This window comes from Dermacentor andersoni, chromosome 4, assembly GCF_023375885.2.
Source record: "Dermacentor andersoni chromosome 4, qqDerAnde1_hic_scaffold, whole genome shotgun sequence".
NCBI lineage: Eukaryota > Metazoa > Arthropoda > Arachnida > Ixodida > Ixodidae > Dermacentor > Dermacentor andersoni.
The window spans coordinates 198,785,817-198,801,011 of NC_092817.1; the positions used below are offsets into that span (position 1 = coordinate 198,785,817).

The 15,195-nt window shown below is 49.3% G+C and overlaps 22 non-coding genes and 2 pseudogenes across 22 annotated transcripts; all 24 read right to left on the reverse strand.

Moving 5' to 3' along the window:
* Positions 1-209: 209 nt before the first annotated feature.
* On the reverse strand, positions 210-328 carry LOC126538570 (5S ribosomal RNA). Its single transcript, XR_007601047.1, has one exon. It is a non-coding gene; the product is annotated as a 5S ribosomal RNA (ribosomal RNA).
* Positions 329-837: 509 nt separating this feature from the next.
* LOC126538569 (5S ribosomal RNA) lies at positions 838-956 on the reverse strand. The gene has a single exon (XR_007601046.1). It is a non-coding gene; the product is annotated as a 5S ribosomal RNA (ribosomal RNA).
* A 508-nt stretch (positions 957-1,464) lies between these two features.
* Positions 1,465-1,583, reverse strand: LOC126538568 (5S ribosomal RNA). The gene has a single exon (XR_007601045.1). It is a non-coding gene; the product is annotated as a 5S ribosomal RNA (ribosomal RNA).
* Positions 1,584-2,094: 511 nt separating this feature from the next.
* On the reverse strand, positions 2,095-2,213 carry LOC126538567 (5S ribosomal RNA). Its single transcript, XR_007601043.1, has one exon. It is a non-coding gene; the product is annotated as a 5S ribosomal RNA (ribosomal RNA).
* A 509-nt stretch (positions 2,214-2,722) lies between these two features.
* On the reverse strand, positions 2,723-2,841 carry LOC126538566 (5S ribosomal RNA). The gene has a single exon (XR_007601042.1). It is a non-coding gene; the product is annotated as a 5S ribosomal RNA (ribosomal RNA).
* Positions 2,842-3,350: 509 nt separating this feature from the next.
* Positions 3,351-3,469, reverse strand: LOC126538565 (5S ribosomal RNA). Its single transcript, XR_007601041.1, has one exon. It is a non-coding gene; the product is annotated as a 5S ribosomal RNA (ribosomal RNA).
* Positions 3,470-3,978: 509 nt separating this feature from the next.
* Positions 3,979-4,097, reverse strand: LOC126538564 (5S ribosomal RNA). Its single transcript, XR_007601040.1, has one exon. It is a non-coding gene; the product is annotated as a 5S ribosomal RNA (ribosomal RNA).
* A 507-nt stretch (positions 4,098-4,604) lies between these two features.
* LOC126538562 (5S ribosomal RNA) lies at positions 4,605-4,723 on the reverse strand. The gene has a single exon (XR_007601039.1). It is a non-coding gene; the product is annotated as a 5S ribosomal RNA (ribosomal RNA).
* A 505-nt stretch (positions 4,724-5,228) lies between these two features.
* Positions 5,229-5,347, reverse strand: LOC126538628 (5S ribosomal RNA). The gene has a single exon (XR_007601090.1). It is a non-coding gene; the product is annotated as a 5S ribosomal RNA (ribosomal RNA).
* A 509-nt stretch (positions 5,348-5,856) lies between these two features.
* On the reverse strand, positions 5,857-5,975 carry LOC126538560 (5S ribosomal RNA). The gene has a single exon (XR_007601037.1). It is a non-coding gene; the product is annotated as a 5S ribosomal RNA (ribosomal RNA).
* A 505-nt stretch (positions 5,976-6,480) lies between these two features.
* LOC126538617 (5S ribosomal RNA) lies at positions 6,481-6,599 on the reverse strand. Its single transcript, XR_007601079.1, has one exon. It is a non-coding gene; the product is annotated as a 5S ribosomal RNA (ribosomal RNA).
* A 510-nt stretch (positions 6,600-7,109) lies between these two features.
* On the reverse strand, positions 7,110-7,228 carry LOC126538559 (5S ribosomal RNA). Its single transcript, XR_007601036.1, has one exon. It is a non-coding gene; the product is annotated as a 5S ribosomal RNA (ribosomal RNA).
* Positions 7,229-7,737: 509 nt separating this feature from the next.
* Positions 7,738-7,856, reverse strand: LOC126538558 (5S ribosomal RNA). The gene has a single exon (XR_007601035.1). It is a non-coding gene; the product is annotated as a 5S ribosomal RNA (ribosomal RNA).
* Positions 7,857-8,365: 509 nt separating this feature from the next.
* On the reverse strand, positions 8,366-8,484 carry LOC126538556 (5S ribosomal RNA). Its single transcript, XR_007601034.1, has one exon. It is a non-coding gene; the product is annotated as a 5S ribosomal RNA (ribosomal RNA).
* Positions 8,485-8,993: 509 nt separating this feature from the next.
* Positions 8,994-9,112, reverse strand: LOC126538600 (5S ribosomal RNA; annotated as a pseudogene).
* A 507-nt stretch (positions 9,113-9,619) lies between these two features.
* On the reverse strand, positions 9,620-9,738 carry LOC126538555 (5S ribosomal RNA). Its single transcript, XR_007601033.1, has one exon. It is a non-coding gene; the product is annotated as a 5S ribosomal RNA (ribosomal RNA).
* A 509-nt stretch (positions 9,739-10,247) lies between these two features.
* Positions 10,248-10,366, reverse strand: LOC126538554 (5S ribosomal RNA). The gene has a single exon (XR_007601032.1). It is a non-coding gene; the product is annotated as a 5S ribosomal RNA (ribosomal RNA).
* Positions 10,367-10,875: 509 nt separating this feature from the next.
* Positions 10,876-10,994, reverse strand: LOC126538587 (5S ribosomal RNA). The gene has a single exon (XR_007601063.1). It is a non-coding gene; the product is annotated as a 5S ribosomal RNA (ribosomal RNA).
* Positions 10,995-11,501: 507 nt separating this feature from the next.
* On the reverse strand, positions 11,502-11,620 carry LOC126538553 (5S ribosomal RNA). Its single transcript, XR_007601031.1, has one exon. It is a non-coding gene; the product is annotated as a 5S ribosomal RNA (ribosomal RNA).
* A 509-nt stretch (positions 11,621-12,129) lies between these two features.
* Positions 12,130-12,248, reverse strand: LOC126538607 (5S ribosomal RNA). Its single transcript, XR_011894279.1, has one exon. It is a non-coding gene; the product is annotated as a 5S ribosomal RNA (ribosomal RNA).
* Positions 12,249-12,757: 509 nt separating this feature from the next.
* On the reverse strand, positions 12,758-12,876 carry LOC126538599 (5S ribosomal RNA; annotated as a pseudogene).
* Positions 12,877-13,384: 508 nt separating this feature from the next.
* On the reverse strand, positions 13,385-13,503 carry LOC126538552 (5S ribosomal RNA). Its single transcript, XR_007601030.1, has one exon. It is a non-coding gene; the product is annotated as a 5S ribosomal RNA (ribosomal RNA).
* A 509-nt stretch (positions 13,504-14,012) lies between these two features.
* LOC126538551 (5S ribosomal RNA) lies at positions 14,013-14,131 on the reverse strand. The gene has a single exon (XR_007601029.1). It is a non-coding gene; the product is annotated as a 5S ribosomal RNA (ribosomal RNA).
* Positions 14,132-14,640: 509 nt separating this feature from the next.
* LOC126538550 (5S ribosomal RNA) lies at positions 14,641-14,759 on the reverse strand. The gene has a single exon (XR_007601028.1). It is a non-coding gene; the product is annotated as a 5S ribosomal RNA (ribosomal RNA).
* Positions 14,760-15,195: the final 436 nt, after the last annotated feature.

Here is a 15,195-nt window from a genome sequence, read left to right on the forward strand (position 1 = left end):
ATTTTGCACCATTACTTATACCGGTTACCACCGTCACTGCGCGTACAATCGCCTGGCGGCTTGCATATTGTTTTTGCACTTCGACGTTGGCTCTACCAGTAGGCTGCGCCAGTTGAATGTAACAGTAAATAAAACAACCCACACGTGAGTGTAAAAAAAAACAAAAATAAGTCACAGAAGCACGCAATAAAAAAATGCAAAAAGAAGGGTGCCATCAGCACTCGGTGTTCCCAGGTGGTCTCCCTCCCAAGTACTGACCGAGCCCAATGCTGCTTAGCTTCGGGGATCGGACGAGAACCGGCGTATTCAGCATGGTATGGCCGATGGCAGGGATGCTATGTTTACGACTGCACCTGTATCGTGCTATGTGCATTCGCAACGTATTGCTACAGCACGTACGCGGCACTGTCTTTCCGTTGATAGTACAGGCACACGTCGTGTACGTGGATTGCTCCGTTTGTTATGGTTAGTTGCTGCCGAGTCGAGCTGGCAATAAAACACGAGGACGAGAGCAACGATTTGCGTCCGCTGCAGCCCACGTTTGGCGCTAGCAATGCGGCAAGTTATTGATTGTCACTGAGCTGGATACGGGTGTAATAGGTAAACGGTTAGCAGTTTGTGCGACTAAATTTTGCACCGTTACTTATACCGGTTACCACCGTCACTGCGCGTACAATCGCCTGGCGGCTTGCATATTGTTTTTGCACTTCGACGTTGGCTCTACCTGTAGGCTGCGCCAGTTGAATGTAACAGTAAATAAAACAACCCACACGTGAGTGTAAAAAAAAACAAAAATAAGTCACAGAAGCACGCAATAAAAAAATGCAAAAAGAAGGGTGCCATCAGCACTCGGTGTTCCCAGGTGGTCTCCCTCCCAAGTACTGACCGAGCCCAATGCTGCTTAGCTTCGGGGATCGGACGAGAACCGGCGTATTCAGCATGGTATGGCCGATGGCAGGAATGCTATGTTTACGACTGCACCTGTATCGTGCTATGTGCATTCGCAACGTATTGCTACAGCACGTACGCGGCACTGTATTTCCGTTGATAGTACAGGCACACGTCGTGTACGTGGATTGCTCCGTTTGTTATGGTTAGTCGCTGCCGAGTCGAGCTGGCAATAAAACAAGAGGACGAGAGCAACGATTTGCGTCCGCTGCAGCCCACGTTTGGCGCTAGCAATGCGGCAAGTTATTGATTGTCACTGAGCTGGATACGGGTGTAATAGGTAAACGGTTAGCAGTTTGTGCGACTAAATTTTGCACCATTACTTATACCGGTTACCACCGTCACTGCGCGTACAATCGCCTGGCGGCTTGCATATTGTTTTTGCACTTCGACGTTGGCTCTACCAGTAGGCTGCGCCAGTTGAATGTAACAGTAAATAAAACAACCCACACGTGAGTGTAAAAAAAAAAAAAATAAGTCACAGAAGCACGCAATAAAAAAATGCAAAAAGAAGGGTGCCATCAGCACTCGGTGTTCCCAGGTGGTCTCCCTCCCAAGTACTGACCGAGCCCAATGCTGCTTAGCTTCGGGGATCGGACGAGAACCGGCGTATTCAGCATGGTATGGCCGATGGCAGGGATGCTATGTTTACGACTGCACCTGTATCGTGCTATGTGCATTCGCAACGTATTGCTACAGCACGTACGCGGCACTGTCTTTCCATTGATAGTACAGGCACACGTCGTGTACGTGGATTGCTCCGTTTCTTATGGTTAGTTGCTGCCGAGTCGAGCTGGCAATAAAACACGAGGACGAGAGCAACGATTTGCGTCCGCTGCAGCCCACGTTTGGCGCTAGCAATGCGCCAAGTTATTGATTGTCACTGAGCTGGATACGGGTGTAATAGGTAAACGGTTAGCAGTTTGTGCGACTAAATTTTGCACCATTACTTATACCGGTTACCACCGTCACTGCGCGTACAATCGCCTAGCGGCTTGCATTTTGTTTTTGCACTTCGACGTTGGCTCTACCAGTAGGCTGCGCCAGTTGAATGTAACAGTAAATAAAACAACCCACACGTGAGTGTAAAAAAAAAAAAAAAAATAAGTCACAGAAGCACGCAATAAAAAAATGCAAAAACAAGGGTGCCATCAGCACTCGGTGTTCCCAGGTGGTCTCCCTCCCAAGTACTGACCGAGCCCAATGCTGCTTAGCTTCGGGGATCGGACGAGAACCGGCGTATTCAGCATGGTATGGCCGATGGCAGGGATGCTATGTTTACGACTGCACCTGTATCGTGCTATGTGCATTCGCAACGTATTGCTACAGCACGTACGCGGCACTGTCTTTCCGTTGATAGTACAGGCACACGTCGTGTACGTGGATTGCTCCGTTTGTTATGGTTAGTCGCTGCCGAGTCGAGCTGGCAATAAAACAAGAGGACGAGAGCAACGATTTGCGTCCGCTGCAGCCCACGTTTGGCGCTAGCAATGCGGCAAGTTATTGATTGTCACTGAGCTGGATACGGGTGTAATAGGTAAACGGTTAGCAGTTTGTGCGACTAAATTTTGCACCGTTACTTATACCGGTTACCACCGTCACTGCGCGTACAATCGCCTGGCGGCTTGCATATTGTTTTTGCACTTCGACGTTGGCTCTACCAGTAGGCTGCGCCAGTTGAATGTAACAGTAAATAAAACAACCCACACGTGAGTGTAAAAAAAAACAAAAATAAGTCACAGAAGCACGCAATAAAAAAATGCAAAAAGAAGGGTGCCATCAGCACTCGGTGTTCCCAGGTGGTCTCCCTCCCAAGTACTGACCGAGCCCAATGCTGCTTAGCTTCGGGGATCGGACGAGAACCGGCGTATTCAGCATGGTATGGCCGATGGCAGGGATGCTATGTTTACGACTGCACCTGTATCGTGCTATGTGCATTCGCAACGTATTGCTACAGCACGTACGCGGCACTGTCTTTCCGTTGATAGTACAGGCACACGTCGTGTACGTGGATTGCTCCGTTTGTTATGGTTAGTTGCTGCCGAGTCGAGCTGGCAATAAAACACGAGGACGAGAGCAACGATTTGCGTCCGCTGCAGCCCACGTTTGGCACTAGCAATGCGGCAAGTTATTGATTGTCACTGAGCTGGATACGGGTGTAATAGGTAAACGGTTAGCAGTTTGTGCGACTAAATTTTGCACCGTTACTTATACCGGTTACCACCGTCACTGCGCGTACAATCGCCTGGCGGCTTGCATATTGTTTTTGCACTTCGACGTTGGCTCTACCTGTAGGCTGCGCCAGTTGAATGTAACAGTAAATAAAACCACCCACACGTGAGTGTAAAAAAAAACAAAAATAAGTCACAGAAGCACGCAATAAAAAAATGCAAAAAGAAGGATGCCATCAGCACTCGGTGTTCCCAGGTGGTCTCCCTCCCAAGTACTGACCGAGCCCAATGCTGCTTAGCTTCGGGGATCGGACGAGAACCGGCGTATTCAGCATGGTATGGCCGATGGCAGGGATGCTATGTTTACGACTGCACCTGTATCGTGCTATGTGCATTCGCAACGTATTGCTACAGCACGTACGCGGCACTGTATTTCCGTTGATAGTACAGGCACACGTCGTGTACGTGGATTGCTCCGTTTGTTATGGTTAGTCGCTGCCGAGTCGAGCTGGCAATAAAACAAGAGGACGAGAGCAACGATTTGCGTCCGCTGCAGCCCACGTTTGGCGCTAGCAATGCGGCAAGTTATTGATTGTCACTGAGCTGGATACGGGTGTAATAGGTAAACGGTTAGCAGTTTGTGCGACTAAATTTTGCACCGTTACTTATACCGGTTACCACCGTCACTGCGCGTACAATCGCCTGGCGGCTTGCATATTGTTTTTGCACTTCGACGTTGGCTCTACCAGTAGGCTGCGCCAGTTGAATGTAACAGTAAATAAAACAACCCACACGTGAGTGTAAAAAAAAACAAAAATAAGTCACAGAAGCACGCAATAAAAAAATGCAAAAAGAAGGGTGCCATCAGCACTCGGTGTTCCCAGGTGGTCTCCCTCCCAAGTACTGACCGAGCCCAATGCTGCTTAGCTTCGGGGATCGGACGAGAACCGGCGTATTCAGCATGGTATGGCCGATGGCAGCGATGCTATGTTTACGACTGCACCTGTATCGTGCTATGTGCATTCGCAACGTATTGCTACAGCACGTACGCGGCACTGTCTTTCCGTTGATAGTACAGGCACACGTCGTGTACGTGGATTGCTCCGTTTGTTATGGTTAGTCGCTGCCGAGTCGAGCTGGCAATAAAACAAGAGGACGTGAGCAACGATTTGCGTCCGCTGCAGCCCACGTTTGGCGCTAGCAATGCGGCAAGTTATTGATTGTCACTGAGCTGGATACGGGTGTAATAGGTAAACGGTTAGCAGTTTGTGCGACTAAATTTTGCACCATTACTTATACCGGTTACCACCGTCACTGCGCGTACAATCGCCTGGCGGCTTGCATATTGTTTTTGCACTTCGACGTTGGCTCTACCAGTAGGCTGCGCCAGTTGAATGTAACAGTAAATAAAACAACCCACACGTGAGTGTAAAAAAAAAAAAATAAGTCACAGAAGCACGCAATAAAAAAATGCAAAAAGAAGGGTGCCATCAGCACTCGGTGTTCCCAGGTGGTCTCCCTCCCAAGTACTGACCGAGCCCAATGCTGCTTAGCTTCGGGGATCGGACGAGAACCGGCGTATTCAGCATGGTATGGCCGATGGCAGGGATGCTATGTTTACGACTGCACCTGTATCGTGCTATGTGCATTCGCAACGTATTGCTACAGCACGTACGCGGCACTGTCTTTCCGTTGATAGTACAGGCACACGTCGTGTACGTGGATTGCTCCGTTTGTTATGGTTAGTTGCTGCCGAGTCGAGCTGGCAATAAAACACGAGGACGAGAGCAACGATTTGCGTCCGCTGCAGCCCACGTTTGGCGCTAGCAATGCGCCAAGTTATTGATTGTCACTGAGCTGGATACGGGTGTAATAGGTAAACGGTTAGCAGTTTGTGCGACTAAATTTTGCACCATTACTTATACCGGTTACCACCGTCACTGCGCGTACAATCGCCTAGCGGCTTGCATATTGTTTTTGCACTTCGACGTTGGCTCTACCAGTAGGCTGCGCCAGTTGAATGTAACAGTAAATAAAACAACCCACACGTGAGTGTAAAAAAAAAAATAAGTCACAGAAGCACGCAATAAAAAAATGCAAAAAGAAGGGTGCCATCAGCACTCGGTGTTCCCAGGTGGTCTCCCTCCCAAGTACTGACCGAGCCCAATGCTGCTTAGCTTCGGGGTTCGGACGAGAACCGGCGTATTCAGCATGGTATGGCCGATGGCAGGGATGCTATGTTTACGACTGCACCTGTATCGTGCTATGTGCATTCGCAACGTATTGCTACAGCACGTACGCGGCACTGTCTTTCCGTTGATAGTACAGGCACACGTCGTGTACGTGGATTGCTCCGTTTGTTATGGTTAGTTGCTGCCGAGTCGAGCTGGCAATAAAACACGAGGACGAGAGCAACGATTTGCGTCCGCTGCAGCCCACGTTTGGCGCTAGCAATGCGGCAAGTTATTGATTGTCACTGAGCTGGATACGGCTGCAATAGGTAAACGGTTAGCAGTTTGTGCGACTAAATTTTGCACCGTTACTTATACCGGTTACCACCGTCACTGCGCGTACAATCGCCTGGCGGCTTGCATATTGTTTTTGCACTTCGACGTTGGCTCTACCAGTAGGCTGCGCCAGTTGAATGTAACAGTAAATAAAACAACCCACACGTGAGTGTAAAAAAAAACAAAAATAAGTCACAGAAGCACGCAATAAAAAAATGCAAAAAGAAGGGTGCCATCAGCACTCGGTGTTCCCAGGTGGTCTCCCTCCCAAGTACTGACCGAGCCCAATGCTGCTTAGCTTCGGGGATCGGACGAGAACCGGCGTATTCAGCATGGTATGGCCGATGGCAGGGATGCTATGTTTACGACTGCACCTGTATCGTGCTATGTGTATTCGCAACGTATTGCTACAGCACGTACGCGGCACTGTCTTTCCGTTGATAGTACAGGCACACGTCGTGTACGTGGATTGCTCCGTTTGTTATGGTTAGTCGCTGCCGAGTCGAGCTGGCAATAAAACAAGAGGACGAGAGCAACGATTTGCGTCCGCTGCAGCCCACGTTTGGCGCTAGCAATGCGGCAAGTTATTGATTGTCACTGAGCTGGATACGGGTGTAATAGGTAAACGGTTAGCAGTTTGTGCGACTAAATTTTGCACCGTTACTTATACCGGTTACCACCGTCACTGCGCGTACAATCGCCTGGCGGCTTGCATATTGTTTTTGCACTTCGACGTTGGCTCTACCAGTAGGCTGCGCCAGTTGAATGTAACAGTAAATAAAACAACCCACACGTGAGTGTAAAAAAAAAAATAAGTCACAGAAGCACGCAATAAAAAAATGCAAAAAGAAGGGTGCCATCAGCACTCGGTGTTCCCAGGTGGTCTCCCTCCCAAGTACTGACCGAGCCCAATGCTGCTTAGCTTCGGGGTTCGGACGAGAACCGGCGTATTCAGCATGGTATGGCCGATGGCAGGGATGCTATGTTTACGACTGCACCTGTATCGTGCTATGTGCATTCGCAACGTATTGCTACAGCACGTACGCGGCACTGTCTTTCCGTTGATAGTACAGGCACACGTCGTGTACGTGGATTGCTCCGTTTGTTATGGTTAGTTGCTGCCGAGTCGAGCTGGCAATAAAACACGAGGACGAGAGCAACGATTTGCGTCCGCTGCAGCCCACGTTTGGCGCTAGCAATGCGGCAAGTTATTGATTGTCACTGAGCTGGATACGGCTGCAATAGGTAAACGGTTAGCAGTTTGTGCGACTAAATTTTGCACCGTTACTTATACCGGTTACCACCGTCACTGCGCGTACAATCGCCTGGCGGCTTGCATATTGTTTTTGCACTTCGACGTTGGCTCTACCAGTAGGCTGCGCCAGTTGAATGTAACAGTAAATAAAACAACCCACACGTGAGTGTAAAAAAAAAACAAAAATAAGTCACAGAAGCACGCAATAAAAAAATGCAAAAAGAAGGGTGCCATCAGCACTCGGTGTTCCCAGGTGGTCTCCCTCCCAAGTACTGACCGAGCCCAATGCTGCTTAGCTTCGGGGATCGGACGAGAACCGGCGTATTCAGCATGGTATGGCCGATGGCAGGGATGCTATGTTTACGACTGCACCTGTATCGTGCTATGTGTATTCGCAACGTATTGCTACAGCACGTACGCGGCACTGTCTTTCCGTTGATAGTACAGGCACACGTCGTGTACGTGGATTGCTCCGTTTGTTATGGTTAGTCGCTGCCGAGTCGAGCTGGCAATAAAACAAGAGGACGAGAGCAACGATTTGCGTCCGCTGCAGCCCACGTTTGGCGCTAGCAATGCGGCAAGTTATTGATTGTCACTGAGCTGGATACGGGTGTAATAGGTAAACGGTTAGCAGTTTGTGCGACTAAATTTTGCACCGTTACTTATACCGGTTACCACCGTCACTGCGCGTACAATCGCCTGGCGGCTTGCATATTGTTTTTGCACTTCGACGTTGGCTCTACCAGTAGGCTGCGCCAGTTGAATGTAACAGTAAATAAAACAACCCACACGTGAGTGTAAAAAAAAACAAAAATAAGTCACAGAAGCACGCAATAAAAAAATGCAAAACGAAGGGTGCCATCAGCACTCGGTGTTCCCAGGTGGTCTCCCTCCCAAGTACTGACCGAGCCCAATGCTGCTTAGCTTCGGGGATCGGACGAGAACCGGCGTATTCAGCATGGTATGGCCGATGGCAGGGATGCTATGTTTACGACTGCACCTGTATCGTGCTATGTGCATTCGCAACGTATTGCTACAGCACGTACGCGGCACTGTCTTTCCGTTGACAGTACAGGCACACGTCGTGTACGTGGATTGCTCCGTTTGTTATGGTTAGTTGCTGCCGAGTCGAGCTGGCAATAAAACACGAGGACGAGAGCAACGATTTGCGTCCGCTGCAGCCCACGTTTGGCGCTAGCAATGCGGCAAGTTATTGATTGTCACTGAGCTGGATACGGCTGCAATAGGTAAACGGTTAGCAGTTTGTGCGACTAAATTTTGCACCGTTACTTATACCGGTTACCACCGTCACTGCGCGTACAATCGCCTGGCGGCTTGCATATTGTTTTTGCACTTCGACGTTGGCTCTACCAGTAGGCTGCGCCAGTTGAATGTAACAGTAAATAAAACAACCCACACGTGAGTGTAAAAAAAAACAAAAATAAGTCACAGAAGCACGCAATAAAAAAATGCAAAAAGAAGGGTGCCATCAGCACTCGGTGTTCCCAGGTGGTCTCCCTCCCAAGTACTGACCGAGCCCAATGCTGCTTAGCTTCGGGGATCGGACGAGAACCGGCGTATTCAGCATGGTATGGCCGATGGCAGGGATGCTATGTTTACGACTGCACCTGTATCGTGCTATGTGCATTCGCAACGTATTGCTACAGCACGTACGCGGCACTGTCTTTCCGTTGATAGTACAGGCACACGTCGTGTACGTGGATTGCTCCGTTTGTTATGGTTAGTCGCTGCCGAGTCGAGCTGGCAATAAAACAAGAGGACGAGAGCAACGATTTGCGTCCGCTGCAGCCCACGTTTGGCGCTAGCAATGCGGCAAGTTATTGATTGTCACTGAGCTGGATACGGGTGTAATAGGTAAACGGTTAGCAGTTTGTGCGACTAAATTTTGCACCGTTACTTATACCGGTTACCACCGTCACTGCGCGTACAATCGCCTGGCGGCTTGCATATTGTTTTTGCACTTCGACGTTGGCTCTACCAGTAGGCTGCGCCAGTTGAATGTAACAGTAAATAAAACAACCCACACGTGAGTGTAAAAAAAAACAAAAATAAGTCACAGAAGCACGCAATAAAAAAATGCAAAAAGAAGGGTGCCATCAGCACTCGGTGTTCCCAGGTGGTCTCCCTCCCAAGTACTGACCGAGCCCAGTGCTGCTTAGCTTCCGGGATCGGACGAGAACCGGCGTATTCAGCATGGTATGGCCGATGGCAGGGATGCTATGTTTACGACTGCACCTGTATCGTGCTATGTGCATTCGCAACGTATTGCTACAGCACGTATGCGGCACTGTCTTTCCGTTGATAGTACAGGCACACGTCGTGTACGTGGATTGCTCCGTTTGTTATGGTTAGTCGCTGCCGAGTCGAGCTGGCAATAAAACAAGAGGACGAGAGCAACGATTTGCGTCCGCTGCAGCCCACGTTTGGCGCTAGCAATGCGGCAAGTTATTGATTGTCACTGAGCTGGATACGGGTGTAATAGGTAAACGGTTAGCAGTTTGTGCGACTAAATTTTGCACCATTACTTATACCGGTTACCACCGTCACTGCGCGTACAATCGCCTGGCGGCTTGCATATTGTTTTTGCACTTCGACGTTGGCTCTACCAGTAGGCTGCGCCAGTTGAATGTAACAGTAAATAAAACAACCCACACGTGAGTGTAAAAAAAAAAAAATAAGTCACAGAAGCACGCAATAAAAAAATGCAAAAAGAAGGGTGCCATCAGCACTCGGTGTTCCCAGGTGGTCTCCCTCCCAAGTACTGACCGAGCCCAATGCTGCTTAGCTTCGGGGATCGGACGAGAACCGGCGTATTCAGCATGGTATGGCCGATGGCAGGGATGCTATGTTTACGACTGCACCTGTATCGTGCTATGTGCATTCGCAACGTATTGCTACAGCACGTACGCGGCACTGTCTTTCCGTTGATAGTACAGGCACACGTCGTGTACGTGGATTGCTCCGTTTGTTATGGTTAGTTGCTGCCGAGTCGAGCTGGCAATAAAACACGAGGACGAGAGCAACGATTTGCGTCCGCTGCAGCCCACGTTTGGCGCTAGCAATGCGCCAAGTTATTGATTGTCACTGAGCTGGATACGGGTGTAATAGGTAAACGGTTAGCAGTTTGTGCGACTAAATTTTTCACCGTTACTTATACCGGTTACCACCGTCACTGCGCGTACAATCGCCTGGCGGCTTGCATATTGTTTTTGCACTTCGACGTTGGCTCTACCAGTAGGCTGCGCCAGTTGAATGTAACAGTAAATAAAACAACCCACACGTGAGTGTAAAAAAAAACAAAAATAAGTCACAGAAGCACGCAATAAAAAAATGCAAAAAGAAGGGTGCCATCAGCACTCGGTGTTCCCAGGTGGTCTCCCTCCCAAGTACTGACCGAGCCCAATGCTGCTTAGCTTCGGGGATCGGACGAGAACCGGCGTATTCAGCATGGTATGGCCGATGGCAGGGATGCTATGTTTACGACTGCACCTGTATCGTGCTATGTGCATTCGCAACGTATTGCTACAGCACGTACGCGGCACTGTCTTTCCGTTGATAGTACAGGCACACGTCGTGTACGTGGATTGCTCCGTTTGTTATGGTTAGTCGCTGCCGAGTCGAGCTGGCAATAAAACAAGAGGACGAGAGCAACGATTTGCGTCCGCTGCAGCCCACGTTTGGCGCTAGCAATGCGGCAAGTTATTGATTGTCACTGAGCTGGATACGGGTGTAATAGGTAAACGGTTAGCAGTTTGTGCGACTAAATTTTGCACCGTTACTTATACCGGTTACCACCGTCACTGCGCGTACAATCGCCTGGCGGCTTGCATATTGTTTTTGCACTTCGACGTTGGCTCTACCAGTAGGCTGCGCCAGTTGAATGTAACAGTAAATAAAACAACCCACACGTGAGTGTAAAAAAAAACAAAAATAAGTCACAGAAGCACGCAATAAAAAAATGCAAAAAGAAGGGTGCCATCAGCACTCGGTGTTCCCAGGTGGTCTCCCTCCCAAGTACTGACCGAGCCCAGTGCTGCTTAGCTTCGGGGATCGGACGAGAACCGGCGTATTCAGCATGGTATGGCCGATGGCAGGGATGCTATGTTTACGACTGCACCTGTATCGTGCTATGTGCATTCGCAACGTATTGCTACAGCACGTATGCGGCACTGTCTTTCCGTTGATAGTACAGGCACACGTCGTGTACGTGGATTGCTCCGTTTGTTATGGTTAGTCGCTGCCGAGTCGAGCTGGCAATAAAACAAGAGGACGAGAGCAACGATTTGCGTCCGCTGCAGCCCACGTTTGGCGCTAGCAATGCGGCAAGTTATTGATTGTCACTGAGCTGGATACGGGTGTAATAGGTAAACGGTTAGCAGTTTGTGCGACTAAATTTTGCACCATTACTTATACCGGTTACCACCGTCACTGCGCGTACAATCGCCTGGCGGCTTGCATATTGTTTTTGCACTTCGACGTTGGCTCTACCAGTAGGCTGCGCCAGTTGAATGTAACAGTAAATAAAACAACCCACACGTGAGTGTAAAAAAAAAAAAATAAGTCACAGAAGCACGCAATAAAAAAATGCAAAAAGAAGGGTGCCATCAGCACTCGGTGTTCCCAGGTGGTCTCCCTCCCAAGTACTGACCGAGCCCAATGCTGCTTAGCTTCGGGGATCGGACGAGAACCGGCGTATTCAGCATGGTATGGCCGATGGCAGGGATGCTATGTTTACGACTGCACCTGTATCGTGCTATGTGCATTCGCAACGTATTGCTACAGCACGTACGCGGCACTGTCTTTCCGTTGATAGTACAGGCACACGTCGTGTACGTGGATTGCTCCGTTTGTTATGGTTAGTTGCTGCCGAGTCGAGCTGGCAATAAAACACGAGGACGAGAGCAACGATTTGCGTCCGCTGCAGCCCACGTTTGGCGCTAGCAATGCGCCAAGTTATTGATTGTCACTGAGCTGGATACGGGTGTAATAGGTAAACGGTTAGCAGTTTGTGCGACTAAATTTTGCACCATTACTTATACCGGTTACCACCGTCACTGCGCGTACAATCGCCTAGCGGCTTGCATTTTGTTTTTGCACTTCGACGTTGGCTCTACCAGTAGGCTGCGCCAGTTGAATGTAACAGTAAATAAAACAACCCACACGTGAGTGTAAAAAAAAAAAAAAATAAGTCACAGAAGCACGCAATAAAAAAATGCAAAAACAAGGGTGCCATCAGCACTCGGTGTTCCCAGGTGGTCTCCCTCCCAAGTACTGACCGAGCCCAATGCTGCTTAGCTTCGGGGATCGGAAGAGAACCGGCGTATTCAGCATGGTATGGCCGATGGCAGGGATGCTATGTTTACGACTGCACCTGTATCGTGCTATGTGCATTCGCAACGTATTGCTACAGCACGTACGCGGCACTGTCTTTCCGTTGATAGTACAGGCACACGTCGTGTACGTGGATTGCTCCGTTTGTTATGGTTAGTCGCTGCCGAGTCGAGCTGGCAATAAAACAAGAGGACGAGAGCAACGATTTGCGTCCGCTGCAGCCCACGTTTGGCGCTAGCAATGCGGCAAGTTATTGATTGTCACTGAGCTGGATACGGGTGTAATAGGTAAACGGTTAGCAGTTTGTGCGACTAAATTTTGCACCGTTACTTATACCGGTTACCACCGTCACTGCGCGTACAATCGCCTGGCGGCTTGCATATTGTTTTTGCACTTCGACGTTGGCTCTACCAGTAGGCTGCGCCAGTTGAATGTAACAGTAAATAAAACAACCCACACGTGAGTGTAAAAAAAAACAAAAATAAGTCACAGAAGCACGCAATAAAAAAATGCAAAAAGAAGGGTGCCATCAGCACTCGGTGTTCCCAGGTGGTCTCCCTCACAAGTACTGACCGAGCCCAATCCTGCTTAGCTTCGGGGATCGGACGAGAACCGGCGTATTCAGCATGGTATGGCCGATGGCAGGGATGCTATGTTTACGACTGCACCTGTATCGTGCTATGTGCATTCGCAACGTATTGCTACAGCACGTATGCGGCACTGTCTTTCCGTTGATAGTACAGGCACACGTCGTGTACGTGGATTGCTCCGTTTGTTATGGTTAGTCGCTGCCGAGTCGAGCTGGCAATAAAACAAGAGGACGAGAGCAACGATTTGCGTCCGCTGCAGCCCACGTTTGGCGCTAGCAATGCGGCAAGTTATTGATTGCCACTGAGCTGGATACGGGTGTAATAGGTAAACGGTTAGCAGTTTGTGCGACTAAATTTTGCACCATTACTTATACCGGTTACCACCGTCACTGCGCGTACAATCGCCTGGCGGCTTGCATATTGTTTTTGCACTTCGACGTTGGCTCTACCAGTAGGCTGCGCCAGTTGAATGTAACAGTAAATAAAACAACCCACACGTGAGTGTAAAAAAAAAAATAATAAGTCACAGAAGCACGCAATAAAAAAATGCAAAAAGAAGGGTGCCATCAGCACTCGGTGTTCCCAGGTGGTCTCCCTCCCAAGTACTGACCGAGCCCAATGCTGCTTAGCTTCGGGGATCGGACGAGAACCGGCGTATTCAGCATGGTATGGCCGATGGCAGGGATGCTATGTTTACGACTGCACCTGTATCGTGCTATGTGCATTCGCAACGTATTGCTACAGCACGTACGCGGCACTGTCTTTCCGTTGATAGTACAGGCACACGTCGTGTACGTGGATTGCTCCGTTTGTTATGGTTAGTCGCTGCCGAGTCGAGCTGGCAATAAAAAAAGAGGACGAGAGCAACGATTTGCGTCCGCTGCAGCCCACGTTTGGCGCTAGCAATGCGGCAAGTTATTGATTGTCACTGAGCTGGATACAGGTGTAATAGGTAAACGGTTAGCAGTTTGTGCGACTAAATTTTGCACCGTTACTTATACCGGTTACCACCGTCACTGCGCGTACAATCGCCTGGCGGCTTGCATATTGTTTTTGCACTTCGACGTTGGCTCTACCAGTAGGCTGCGCCAGTTGAATGTAACAGTAAATAAAACAACCCACACGTGAGTGTAAAAAAAAACAAAAATAAGTCACAGAAGCACGCAATAAAAAAATGCAAAAAGAAGGGTGCCATCAGCACTCGGTGTTCCCAGGTGGTCTCCCTCCCAAGTACTGACCGAGCCCAATGCTGCTTAGCTTCGGGGATCGGACGAGAACCGGCGTATTCAGCATGGTATGGCCGATGGCAGGGGTGCTATGTTTACGACTGCACCTGTATCGTGCTATGTGCATTCGCAACGTATTGCTACAGCACGTATGCGGCACTGTCTTTCCGTTGATAGTACAGGCACACGTCGTGTACGTGGATTGCTCCGTTTGTTATGGTTAGTCGCTGCCGAGTCGAGCTGGCAATAAAACAAGAGGACGAGAGCAACGATTTGCGTCCGCTGCAGCCCACGTTTGGCGCTAGCAATGCGGCAAGTTATTGATTGTCACTGAGCTGGATACGGGTGTAATAGGTAAACGGTTAGCAGTTTGTGCGACTAAATTTTGCACCATTACTTATACCGGTTACCACCGTCACTGCGCGTACAATCGCCTGGCGGCTTGCATATTGTTTTTGCACTTCGACGTTGGCTCTACCAGTAGGCTGCGCCAGTTGAATGTAACAGTAAATAAAACAACCCACACGTGAGTGTAAAAAAAAAAAAAAATAAGTCACAGAAGCACGCAATAAAAAAATGCAAAAAGAAGGGTGCCATCAGCACTCGGTGTTCCCAGGTGGTCTCCCTCCCAAGTACTGACCGAGCCCAATGCTGCTTAGCTTCGGGGATCGGACGAGAACCGGCGTATTCAGCATGGTATGGCCGATGGCAGGGATGCTATGTTTACGACTGCACCTGTATCGTGCTATGTGCATTCGCAACGTATTGCTACAGCACGTACGCGGCACTGTCTTTCCGTTGATAGTACAGGCACAGGTCGTGTACGTGGATTGCTCCGTTTGTTATGGTTAGTTGCTGCCGAGTCGAGCTGGCAATAAAACACGAGGACGAGAGCAACGATTTGCGTCCGCTGCAGCCCACGTTTGGCGCTAGCAATGCGCCAAGTTATTGATTGTCACTGAGCTGGATACGGGTGTAATAGGTAAACGGTTAGCAGTTTGTGCGACTAAATTTTGCACCGTTATTTATACCGGTTACCACCGTCACTGCGCGTACAATCGCCTGGCGGCTTGCATATTGTTTTTGCACTTCGACGTTGGCTCTACCAGTAGGCTGCGCCAGTTGAATGTAACAGTAAATAAAACA